The following is a 12,469-nucleotide window of genomic DNA, read 5'->3' as shown; positions in this document are numbered from 1 at the left end:
TAGCTTATATATCCAGAGTGTAAACAACAGCAAATAATTCCACATTTCAAAATTCTTATTAATATTAAGCTTAGACACGATCACAACAATAAACTGAGTTGTAATATTAGTGCTAGCAAACTAAATATTCATCATTAAACCACCACAGGCATCCAAACTTAGCTGCAGTGCTAGCAAAGGGGAGAGCTAACAGCTACTGTGCTACAAGCTGCTCAGCTTAGCTAACTCAACTCACAGAACATATTTCCATGTAACACAAAGTGCAATGAAAGTCGAAATATTAATAGCTAAGAGGTAGAAAACACTTACATTTCCTCAAGAACGCACACACATAGAGTCCATGCAGCTTCAGCCTGCTCACTAGCTGCTCTGCTGCTCGTCAGTGTGGCTGATATATTCTGACCTGTCCAGACTGCGCTACTGCCGTTTCACCAGCAGATGGCGTCTCACGTGCTGGGCTTTCTCACAGCACTGATGCTGTCCTGTGGCATATTTCTGAATTTCCACAGGACGCAGAACTCGTCACATATCTGCTGCATTGATGAGAACCGTACATGTAGCTGAGAGATTATTCTGTCCATTGCAACATGAAACACTCCATCTCTGAATTGGGTCTCTGGGCTTTGCTCTTCTGTCCTTTGCTTTTCTGGCTCATCAAAGAAATGCTTCCTCTTTCTCTGTCTCATTTCTAACTGGGATTTGATGCCCATGGACGTGGCAGCAGCAGTTGCCTCTGTCAGAAAACTGTCCCATGATGCACGCATGCAGGCAATCTCCTCCTCCACTTCCTTTATATTGACAGCTTGTACATCTAGTGAGATGGTTGAGGACTGGCTGGTAAGATTTCTATCCTCGATGCATTGTAACACCTTGACCCAAAAAGTGAGGAGCAAAACTGCAGGACTGAGGACTGAAAGGACTGAAAGTAGGTCTTTAGACTCTGTGCTTTAGTTTTGGCTTCACTGGTGAGGTTACCTGTTGTGATAAAGGTGTCTAATGCCTGGATCACACCAGGCAAATGTTTTTCCACTGGGGCACTGCCTCTATCCACACACTCCATCGTGTGTCAGACAAGTTGTGCAGAGAACAACCCAAAACTCTTGGTAAGATTTCCCATCGGTGAGGGCTGCCACTGAATAGTTTGTACAGCTGATTGATGAAGCCAAAGAATATGTGTATTTGTGGGCAGGCCCGGGCTGCATGGACACCAACTAGGTTTAACGTGTGAGATGCACATGGTGAGTATGTGGCCAAGGGATTTTTATTCAGTATGCGAGCTTGCACTCCTCTCACTTTTCCTGCCATGTTAGCTCCGTTATCATAGCACTGACCCCTGCAATCAGCTACATCTATCCCATGTTCACGTAGTGATAGTGATTTCCTCTCCTGTCTTTTTTCAAAAGTCCTTAAATTCAAGGAAACGTTCATTTATTTCCCACCCACCCTCAGTGGAAGTTTGACTGACATACCTCAGCAACAGTACATTTTACTCCAAGTTTGACACATCTGGGGTTTCATCACACGTTATGGAATAGAATGTCGTTTCTTGCCTTTGCTTCAAAATAGTGTTTAGGACACGCTGAGCACAAAGTTCAATAAATTGGTTTTGGCTGTCAGGTGAAAGGTAATGAGCTTGGAGTCTCTTTCCCTGTTGCCGGTGCTCTCTAATGTTTGGTAAATGGTCATTTAGGATATTGTCATACTTTGCCAACAGCTCAGTTAAGCCAAGAAAATGTCCATTGTCTGGCTCATCTAGTGTATTTGTGCTGCCCCTGAATGGCAGATTCCTGAAGGCTAAGTACAGTGTTACATCCAGCAGCACCTTCACTAGTGCTTTGTTTTTGTTTTTTTCAATTTCTGTCTCCATCAATTTTAGTTGTTGGCTGTCAGTTCCAGACGTCTGTAGGACAGAATGTTGCAGGTTCTTCCATTTCCAGTAACAATGTTTGTGTGAACGGTTTCTTTGATGTTCTGGAAATCTCTCATAAAGCTTTCTGTATTTTATATTGGATATTTTCATCCCATCTGTGGAATTTAGTGCACTTGTTGACCTTTTCTCTACTTCAGAGGAGAACAACAAGCACGGTAGGCAAAATAAGGCCTTTTTTGAGTTGCTATATACTATGCAGTCCCTATTGATTTTTTCCCTTGCATTGTGGGGCGTTCTTGACCACTATTTCAGAATCAGTTTTATTGGCCAGGTATGTGAACACATACAAGGAATTTGACTCCGGTCACTTTGCTCAATGGTACAACAAAAATAAAGAACAACACTACAAGCATGAAAATAGAACGTATGAAGGAAGAATAGAATTTCAGGGTGCGGTCAGCAGCAACAAGCTCAGCTGAAGACTGGAAGACTTTTGTTAGAGCACATAGTTTTCTGACCTGTAGGTGTCTCCATGAGTATAAAGAATGTAGTTACTAACTTTCTATTCTGCTAAAGGTTTATTTCTATCTACTGACAATCAATGACCTCATCATTTCTATCTGAGACACCTTGAAAAGAGGAAATTCAGCCTGGGGCTAAACTAAACATCAGCTGATCAGTAGATGATTTGTCTTGTGTCTTTCAACACACTAGAAAGAGGACAGTCTAGACTTAAGTCTTTTATTAGTATTTTAATACCTTAATCTAAAATCCCTAATTGTTACTAAACATGTAGTTATTAACTGGATAGTGTAACGTTGTGCATAGCTGCATATACACACAAAGGCTAAACAGACAGAGTGGGTGTAGTGGGTCTAATTTAATCACATGAACAGACAACATAGAATGACATAACATAAAGTAACATGCAAATATAAGTTACAATGCTTACTGCCTTCTCCATCACACTTTAACTAGTTTCATGTTTTCTTTCCCACCAAGGGTTAACTCAGTTTGTATTTGCTGTGGCTGGACCGGAGGTGACAACATGTTAAACCCTCTGCAGAGGTGTGAGGTTTGTTGAAAAAAGAAGGAAGTAGACAGAGACTATCTTGGTACAGAGCAGAGTGACATGTTGTGAGGACTGGATGTGAGGACGATCTCAGAAATCTTTCTCTAAAACGGAGTGACACGTTGTCAGTGCTGGATGTGAGGATGGGACACACTTTGCTTCATGTGCTGGGGTTATTGTGTAAGTACATCACTTTGAGTGTTGTCTAAGAAGTCACTCCAAAATCTACACGTGTCCAGCTAGAGTGACATGAGGTGACTTCTCAGTTCATATCATGTGTAAAATAGTTGTGAGTTCAGAGTGGACAAGGAGCTGGTTTAACCCAATGCAGTGGTGTGAGTCTTCTTCTTAATGCAGCAAAGGAAGTGGGACTAATCAAACACAAAATGATTCAGCAGTAAATCCCCACATAGTTCACTGTTTCTTTTCATAGGCTACAATTCAAAATTTCTCTTCAAACAAAATGCTTGTATTTCAAAGGTCAAAGAGGTTTTTATTGTCATTTCAAGCATATATGAGAGGACGTTCCTCCAGGACCATGGAGCTACTTGAAGACATAGGACTAAGTACAATACAAGGGACTGAACATAAAGAGGATGTGTGCAAGCTTGTGCAGAAAACAGTGCAAGAACAAGAGACAAACATTACAACACAAACAGTACAAAACACTTGGGAGACAATGCAGCTAGAAGAAGACATTACACAGAACAAAGAGCAGCACAGAGTGATAATCAGACTAACAGAGCATGAGTTAGGATGGCTGGAAACATTTGACTGATTAGCAGCATCATGTGTGCAAGGGATGCAAAGATGTGTGCAAAGGACTGACAGGTTATGAGTATAGTTGTGATATTATTGTGGTTGTGGGTGAGTGTGTTTATGTGTTTGTGTTGTGTCCAGTCTCCGTCAGTTCAAGAGTCTGATGGTTTGAAGAAGGAAACTGTTCCACAGTCTGGTTGTGTGGGCCTGAATGCTCTGGTACCTTTTCCCAGATGGAAGGAGGGAGAAGAGTGTGTGAGGGGTGTGTGGGCTCATCCATGATGCTGGTGGATTTGTGGATGTAGTGTGTGGTGTAAATGTTGCTGATGAAGGGTTGTAAGACTCTGATGATCTTCTCTGTCCTCACTATCTGCTGCAGCATCTTGTGCAGTTCCCAAACCAGACAGTGATGCAGCTGCTCAGGATGCTCTCTATGGTCCCTCTGTGTAGAACTTGCCAGCAGGTGTCCTGCTATAGTTTAATAAACTCCCCTCTGGAAGGGTTATCAGGACAGGTACGGCGGATACAACTCCAGTCACTTTTATGGTTTTATTACGTTCACATGTACAACAAGCATCCACACACTTGGTAGCTGCTAGCCCACGTTAGTCAGCTCGTTACCGGCGTTAATTAGAAAGTAATATAGCGACGTTGATTAGGTTGTAAACCTGTAATGCAAACATAAACACACAAACCAGAATTAATGAATGAAATATATACTCATTCATATGATATTTAAACACCAACAATGCTAGTCTGCAGCTACTCACCGGCAAGGCGTACCAGTCCAGACAATTAAGCAAATGAAATGAAACCAAAAAGTGAGACACCTGCTGGCAACTCCCACTTGGTCAACTGATTCTAGAATCCAAGTGGGCCACTATAACCAGTTCGAACAGTTAAACTTCTAGTTATGACATGCACCCCATAACTATAAACATAACTTTGCATTCTTGGATATGAAATAACTATAACCTCAAGGTGGTTTTAATGTCCATAAACAACACACTTTGTCCTTGATGACATGATGACATCCCTCACCGAAACACACCACCAGCCTTTGAGAGGATGGTGTGCAAACCCTAGGGAGTCTCACCTGGGTCCTGCACGACCGAGCAGAAGAGAATTGGGGGTGACGACCTCCACGGTCTCTTCCTGTACCTGGGCTCTGGCACCGATTGTCCTCTCATTTGACAGGTTTGCAGCCAGGTAGAGGAGGGTCTGGAACTCCAATGCCGTCAGGTTACCTTCCTCACCAACGCTGCTTAACGCTCTCTTGAGTACACGGACAGCTGCCTCAGCTGCCTCATTTCGGTGGGGAGAGTCTGGCGGGTGAAATACCCACGTCCAGTCCGTTCCTGCAGCTGCCACCTTCTTCTGGACCTGATCCCTGTCGATACTACCTAGGAACTCATAAAGCTCCTGTAAAACTGGCCTAGCACCCACAAAGTTGGTTCCTTGATCCGACCAGAGCTTCCTCGGGTGACCCCTGAGAGCTGTGAAGCGCTGGTACGCCTTCAGGAATCCTTCTGTCGATAGATCCTCGACGATGTCTGCATGCATTGCTCTCGAAGCCATACAACTGAACACCACACCCCAGACTTTCATCCTTGTTCTTCATCTCACACTGTCTTTAACGACGTAGGGGCCGAAGAGGTCCAGGGCCGTAAACTCGAAGGGTGCAGCTGGTTCTGTCAGTTCGAGGGGAAGCTCACTCATCACCTGTTTGCACATTTTGCTCTGGTCTTTCGGCAGTGCCTACAAGAGTCAATGACATTTCTGACAATCCTTGGTCCCTGCATCACTAATGCTTTTGACCTCACCCGGAGGAGTGTACCAGCAACACCTTTGTGGTTAGCCTCATGGGCCTCTCGTGTGAGAAGGGTGCGTTGTAGGGGACTAGGGGCACACCGTTCTCTCCCTGGGTAATGGCCTGGACTCTACCATAGCATTGCAGGATCCCTGAAGCTTCATCCCTGCTGACAACGAGCCTATTAAGTGTTGTCACAGGAAACACAACTCCCTTCTGGGCAGCAAGGAACAGGTCTTGGAATGCAGCTTTGCATTCCTTTACTGTCAGCACTGCCTCCCACTTTGCTGGCATAGAGGCCCTCCATACGCAGGCCAACCATTTCTTCACAGCTCTGCGAACATAACCGACTACTCCACAGAGCTTGGCTAGAGAACTGCACCTTATTGGATCCACTTGGTCTATGAGCGTGGCTCCCGACAGTGACCCTGTCTCCTTGGCTTTGGTTGAGGTCTGTTTTATCTCATTTCCTGAGGACGCTGGAGCCCCGCTAACTCCCTCTGTGACTACTGAGCCTTCACCACCAGAACTGTCAGGGTTCACCAACTTCTTGACTTGAGCTCTGGTGAGGACTGCTGAAAAGGCCTTTCTCTGGAGTTTACACACCATTTCTCTGACATCAGCTGCTGCTTCAGAAGCGGACTTCATGGGCCAATCCTCGACTAGACCAGACAGGAACTCGGGACCCCTCTGCCACACAGAGTTCTCACCCAGCAGGTCAGGTGAGCACCCCCTCATGACTAGATCGGCTAGACCGCGTCACCCTTCTGGTCGAGGGGAGTTAACTTGGCCTTTGACTCTACCAGCCGGACGACCACACCATCTGATGTCTCCCATCGCAAGTAGAGCGCAGCGCCATAGGACTCACAGCTCCTGTCAGAAAATGTGATTCCCCAGGGTTTACCCCTCCAATTGAAGGGCGTGAGGCTCCTGTGGAACTTGATGCTACTCAGAGGAGCGTACTCCTTAAACAGTGTGATTGCTTTTCCTCTGAGCTCCTCAGACAGGGGTTCATCCCAGGTGTCTTTAGTGAGCTTGCCAGCCTCCTGGAAGGCTCTTCTCACAAGGATCACTCCTTTCTGTTTCAAGGGTGTTGCTAGTCCGATTGGGTCATACAGTCCAGCGATCTGGCTCAGTAGAACACGACGGGTCAGTGGGTTTGGCGTCTTTCAGGGTCTTTTGGCGTAGTGATGTTTGCTCTGTCAGCGGAAATGAACGGAGGAGAGCTTGCAACATGTACAGTTCCCTGCCCATCAATGGGCAGAGTGACAACAGCAGACTGGGTGGTAAAAGGTGGGGTAACAACAGCAGGGGTTACAGGTTGAGTAGAACTGATGTTATCCGCAGCTGTAAGGCTGTCGCTAGCTGATGTGACATGTCCACCGACCGCATTATAGCCTCCCACATCTTCATCCTCTTCCCCCTCTCCTCTGTCACCGTCGCCATCGTGTTCTGTATTGTCCCTCTTCATGACCTCATTTTCACGTCGGCATGTCCACTCATCCATCAGTTGCTCCTTGTCCTCTTTCAATGATTAAAAAGAGCATCCATCCGTCTTTCCCATATGGCCGATAGTCTCTCCAAGGGTACACAGCCTCACTGAGTCCATGGAGTTTCCTATCCAATTTACCACTTTCGACCCCTTGCTGCGTCCATGGCACTACTTTATCTTTCCCGAGTGCCCGATCAAAAGCCGACTTGAACTGTGTTACGAGGGCGTCTATGTCTTGTGCTGCATACTTGGACCACAGCATGTCCAAGATCTTGCTCTCAGTTTCAAGGAACCTTTGCTCACTGGCGTCTCTCCTCGACAGGGCGTCCTTCGACTCATTGTCGTCACCTGTAGGGTCTATCTGCCTCTGTGCGTCGATATATACACAGCCTTACTCACGGTTGTGGAAGTTATTCAGCGTCTTAACGCCCCCGTTAGCTCTTGGCTTCGGCTCCTCCGTTGCAGCGGCGTTGTTCCTTCCCAGACTCCAGGTCTCCGCTCCCGGCGCCGGCCCCCAACGATGGCTGTTCTCCGCTCGGGGTCCGTGTACTCTCTGACAGTTGTCAACGACGGTTTACAACTGTCTAGAATTTTATCAAGCTACCACCTCCAGTCACTCTGTAGAATGTGGTCAGGATGGGACTACAAACTGATAGTAAGATGGAGCAGGGACCGCCTACTACTGTATATATAGTCTAAAATTCTAGTTTAGATCAAACTGGGCCTAGTGTCATGAATAAACACACCTTGTTATTGTACATTCAGTACTAAGCTGTTCAAAGAATACACAGGTTCATTTTTCATGTTCATATTTTGTTTTGTTTTCATGGTAACATTAATAAACATACCTAATATATGACACAGAATCATTTGGGTCTGATCTAAGTGCCATCTCTCCATGAGTATAAAGAATGTAGTTACTAACTGTCCATTCTGCTACAGGTTTATTTCTATCTACTGACAATCAATGACCTCATCATTTCTATCTGAGACACCTTGAAAAGAGGAAATTCAGCCTGAGGTTCAAACTAAACGTCTGCTGTTCAGTAGATGACTAGTTTGATGCTTTCAGCTTTCAGCACACAGCAGAGAAACAGTTGTGTTGCTGCACAAACTACTTGACTTTCTGAAGCAGACATTTCTCTAATGCAACATTCTTAATTGTTACTGTTTCATATTTACTCACTGCATCATACGACTATGTGCATAGTGCAACAAAGTCTTGATAACTGTTGATCAGAAAATGATCTTTTCAAGGAGTCAGACATAAAATTATATAAAGCAACACTCATTGTCTATGACCTCACAGTTTGACTAGTTCTACATCATCTTTACCATCAAGAGTTAACATAGCTTGTATTAGCAGTAGCTGGACAGGAGGCGTCAACATGTTAAACCCAGAGCAGTGGTCTGAGATGTTGTGGGGGCTGGATGTGAGGATGATCTCATATTGATGTGAAGTGTAACTTCTTCTTTTCTCACGGTTCTTTCTTCCTCTTCAGACGCTGCACTTGTTGCTTCCTGGTATGAAGTTGAAATCTTTGTCTGAAGCAGAGTGACACGTTGTCAGTGCTGGATGTGAGGATAGGACACACTTTGCTCTGTGTGCTGGGGTTATTGTGTAAGTACATTACTGAAACATTTTCAGATGAGAAGCACAGAGTGTCAGAGGTTTGTCTCAGAAAGCTTGAACACGACAGACTTGTGGTTTCTATGTTGGTTGTTGATTTGGTTTGTTTCACAGTTAAATACACTACTGGACTTTAATAGTGATCATTGACACTAACATATTTAATATTTAACATATTTAATATACACAGATATTCACCTCTTCACAATACAGTCACAATGCACTGGTATATACAATATAACACCCAAAAATATATTGACAGTCAACAATTTGATTTTAGGTAAAGTGTTTTATATTTACTCTAAGTTCGAATGGTTGTAGGTTTGATAGAATCAAGTGTGAACTGAGTTTGTATTTGAAGTAGGAGGACAGGAAGTGTGTGGTCAAACCCAGTGTAGTGCTTTGAGTTTTAGTGAAGACAGAAGGAAGTATGTGGGATGGACTAACAAGACAGAAATAAAACATTAGCAGAACCCCAGTGATCTCATACTGACATGAATATTCTTTTTGTCCTCACAGTTCACTGTTTCTCTTCATAGACTGCAGTTCCAAGTTTCTCTTGATACAAACAGGAAGTATTTCTCAGGTACAACAACAGAGTGTCAGTGCTGGATGTGAGGATGGGACACACTTTTCTGTGTGTGCTGTTGTTGACCTGTGAGTACCAACTATTTATCTTCATACATGTAGGCAGGGTTTTGACAGGTGATCTGATGTAGTTCAGGAGCCAACAACTGTGTCTCAGGTGGGTTATTGGCTATCAAATTAGTAAAATATTAACATTGAAATATTAATAATTAATATAAAAATATTAATAGGATTTAATTAACATTAAATCCACCTCAGGGCACCAGACAGCCAATTTACCAAAAATCAGTCTCATAAAGGTGGGTATGCTAACTATTAACACAGAACCCCATTTAATAATTAACATAATCACAAACAATGGTACCCTATTTAAAGCGTAGAGGTTGGCATATTCACTCTTATACAACATTAATACACGAGCAAAGTTTTAAAGAAAGTTTATTGGACACATCTAGAAAATGAAATAACAAAACATTAAACTAAGGTGAGCTACTTACACTATGTACGCATGTGGATGTGTGTATGTTAGTGTGTGTGTGTGTGTGTGTGTGTGTGTGTGTGTGTGTGTGGGTGTGTGGGTGGGTGTGTGTGTCACCATGTGTGTGTGTGTGTGTGTGTGTGTGGGTGTGTGTGTGACCATGTGTCTGTATGAGGTGTGAAATGTGACCTCAGACAGTGAAACAAGATGACAGGTGGTTGATTTGTCCTGAGACAGAGGGTTACAACCAACTGGCTCCAAGATGGCCTCTAAGGTCAACCACATATGATGTGGGGGGAGGAACAAAAAAAAAGGTGTGTGCTTTGTTCACCATGAGGTCACACATTAAAGTTGTAGGTTAAATGACTATAGACTATAGACGACAACAACAAGCTCAAGTATTTTGCTGATTCAATCTCCACATACATTGGCAAGGTTTAAGTTATCTATGCTCAGTCAAGTAATGTGTGAGGTAAGCTAACTAGGCCCAGTTACGTTACCAAGTCACGTCCATCTCCCCCTTTTGTTGGCTTGATGACCTCAGAGGTCTTGGCCATACAGTGACCAACGGGGGTCACACACAGGTTTCACACCTAAGTGTGAAAAGGTGAAGGCTGCTTGGAGGTTGAGTCCAAAGGCCTTTATTGACTGGGGAACAAAGAGAGCCATTCAGTTTTGTCCTCCATTTTGAATGGACTGAGTCACAACAATAGTCACAGACAGATAATATTGGTTCTTCATTTGTTACATTTTATTCACTAATCTGGTACCATATGGAACTGTAAATGTCATAAGAAGCCCAGTTATTTTTAAATATTTCTTTATTGTCTGTTTCATTGTGAATATGTCTGAAGTTTTGACTTTTATTTTAGTGTTGGATACACTCCTCTACTGTGGACATGCTCAAGGTACTCACTCAGTTTTACTATTTATCATTTTTATTTTTTTATTCATTCTAGATTAGTCTCCACCTACTTCATCCCACTAAGTCCTGTCCTCTACCAACGTCAGCTTATTTATTAGTTTCATCTTTGTATCAGATTTTAGAGTCAAATAAAAGTGAATTACTATATATAAATGTGTTTGTAGTTGCTTCTTGATACTTTGCTGATCCCTACTGGTCCCCTTTGTTTACTGGAGAGTCTGTTACCTTGAGGGAACAAGAGAAGGAGGAGACAATACGTGCATCATAAGTGTGGAACATGTTGTTCTGCTCGAGAATCATAAAATAAAAACCTTTGTAAATACCACACAGTGTGAAACTTTGTGGGCTGTATTATCTTTCCTGATTTCAATAAGGAGAGATCAAGTAAGCGAAGAATTAAGATTTATTGAGGAAACATAAACGTACCAGGTGACAGTTTATCAGTCAGACTCTGAAAGTAACAGTATCATTAAAATGAATCTTAGATGCTGCAACTAGATACAGAAAGGACCCCTGGGATTTTAGATGCTGGTGGTGGAGAAGAAGTTGTGAAGTGGCAGAAGGATGACTTCTAGGGTGACAATGCAGAGGAGGAGGGTCGTGGAAGTCTGCAGATGGAGTGACAGAATTACAGTGACTTTAAAGCACAGGGAGAAGGGATTTAAATCAGATGAAGCTCTGATACCACAATGAAATGGACACAAATCACAGCTGATTCAAAATATCAAAAACTACAGAGAAAATGACCATTAATGAACGTATCAATATACACTTGTCTGTCAAAATACTGGAACTGGTAGCTTGATAAGAGAATTTGACAAATATCTGGTTTTATTTAGTTTATTTTATTATGAGCTGATCATTATTGCTGTGGAGATGTAACCATATTAAAACTAACCTTTATCTTAACATTTTTATAACATCAGATAGACCCAGGGCCACACTGACATCAGGACCAACAACCATACCAGTAGGAGGCAGAGTGACACTGACCTGCTCTGTGGAGCCCTCTGCTGGATGGAAATATGAGTGGTGGTTCAGACGTAGCACAGACACCTCTGAAGTTCAAGTCAAAACAAATGATGGCGAAAACAGAGTTATCAATGTATCAAAAGAAGGAATCTACCGGTGCAGAGGAGAAAGAGGAGAACCAGTTTACTACACTGATCACAGTGATCCAGTCACCATTAAGATAACCTGTGAGTTCAGATCTTTCATTTGAAATATTCATGATTTCATGATTTTCATCGGAGTTAGTGATGAAACCTACAATGTTGAGTTTTCTCTGTTGATTTCATGTTTCTATTTGTGTCCCAACTGTTCATATCTGGAAACAGTTTCCAACAAGGCTGTTGTAACACAACAACACAACTGGCCTCAGATATTCAGAGGTGAGAAGATCACTCTGACATGTGAGGTCCAGGGAGGTGAAGACATTGAGTGGATATATGACTGGAGAACACCCAGGTCATCTACACACTGGACAGACAATAAATACTGGACTTTCACTGCTTCTGAGTCCAGCAGTGGAGACTACATGTGTAGGAGTAGACTCAGAGATGACTCATATTCTTCAACAGAGTGGAGTGAAGCCATCACACTGTCAGTATCTGGTAAGTCATGTTTGTTGTTTGTTCTGTTAAACTATGATTACTCCTGATAGTCAGTAGTTAATAAAGAGTTTGGTCTGAAGGCAGACACTCTTATTTTCAGCTGGCAAATGGGCAACAATATTTCCGTATCATTCAATCATTCAGAAAAACAAAAAGATAAATTCATTCTGTCTAGGTTATTTACCTAACCATAAATATTCAAACACACATTTAAATGTCAACACTGTTCTTC

The 12,469-nt window shown here is 43.0% G+C and overlaps 1 long non-coding RNA gene across 1 annotated transcript; it reads left to right on the top strand.

Moving 5' to 3' along the window:
• Positions 1-8,384: 8,384 nt before the first annotated feature.
• On the top strand, positions 8,385-11,744 carry LOC125023434. The gene is made up of 4 exons (XR_007114607.1): positions 8,385-8,572; positions 9,153-9,290; positions 10,572-10,607; positions 11,551-11,744. It is a non-coding gene; the product is annotated as an uncharacterized LOC125023434 (long non-coding RNA).
• Positions 11,745-12,469: the final 725 nt, after the last annotated feature.

Source organism: Mugil cephalus, chromosome 1, assembly GCF_022458985.1.
Source record: "Mugil cephalus isolate CIBA_MC_2020 chromosome 1, CIBA_Mcephalus_1.1, whole genome shotgun sequence".
NCBI classification, from domain to species: Eukaryota; Metazoa; Chordata; class Actinopteri; order Mugiliformes; family Mugilidae; genus Mugil; species Mugil cephalus.
The sequence above is the reverse complement of the archived record's forward strand: the minus strand, read 5'-3'. Positions and strand labels throughout refer to the sequence as shown.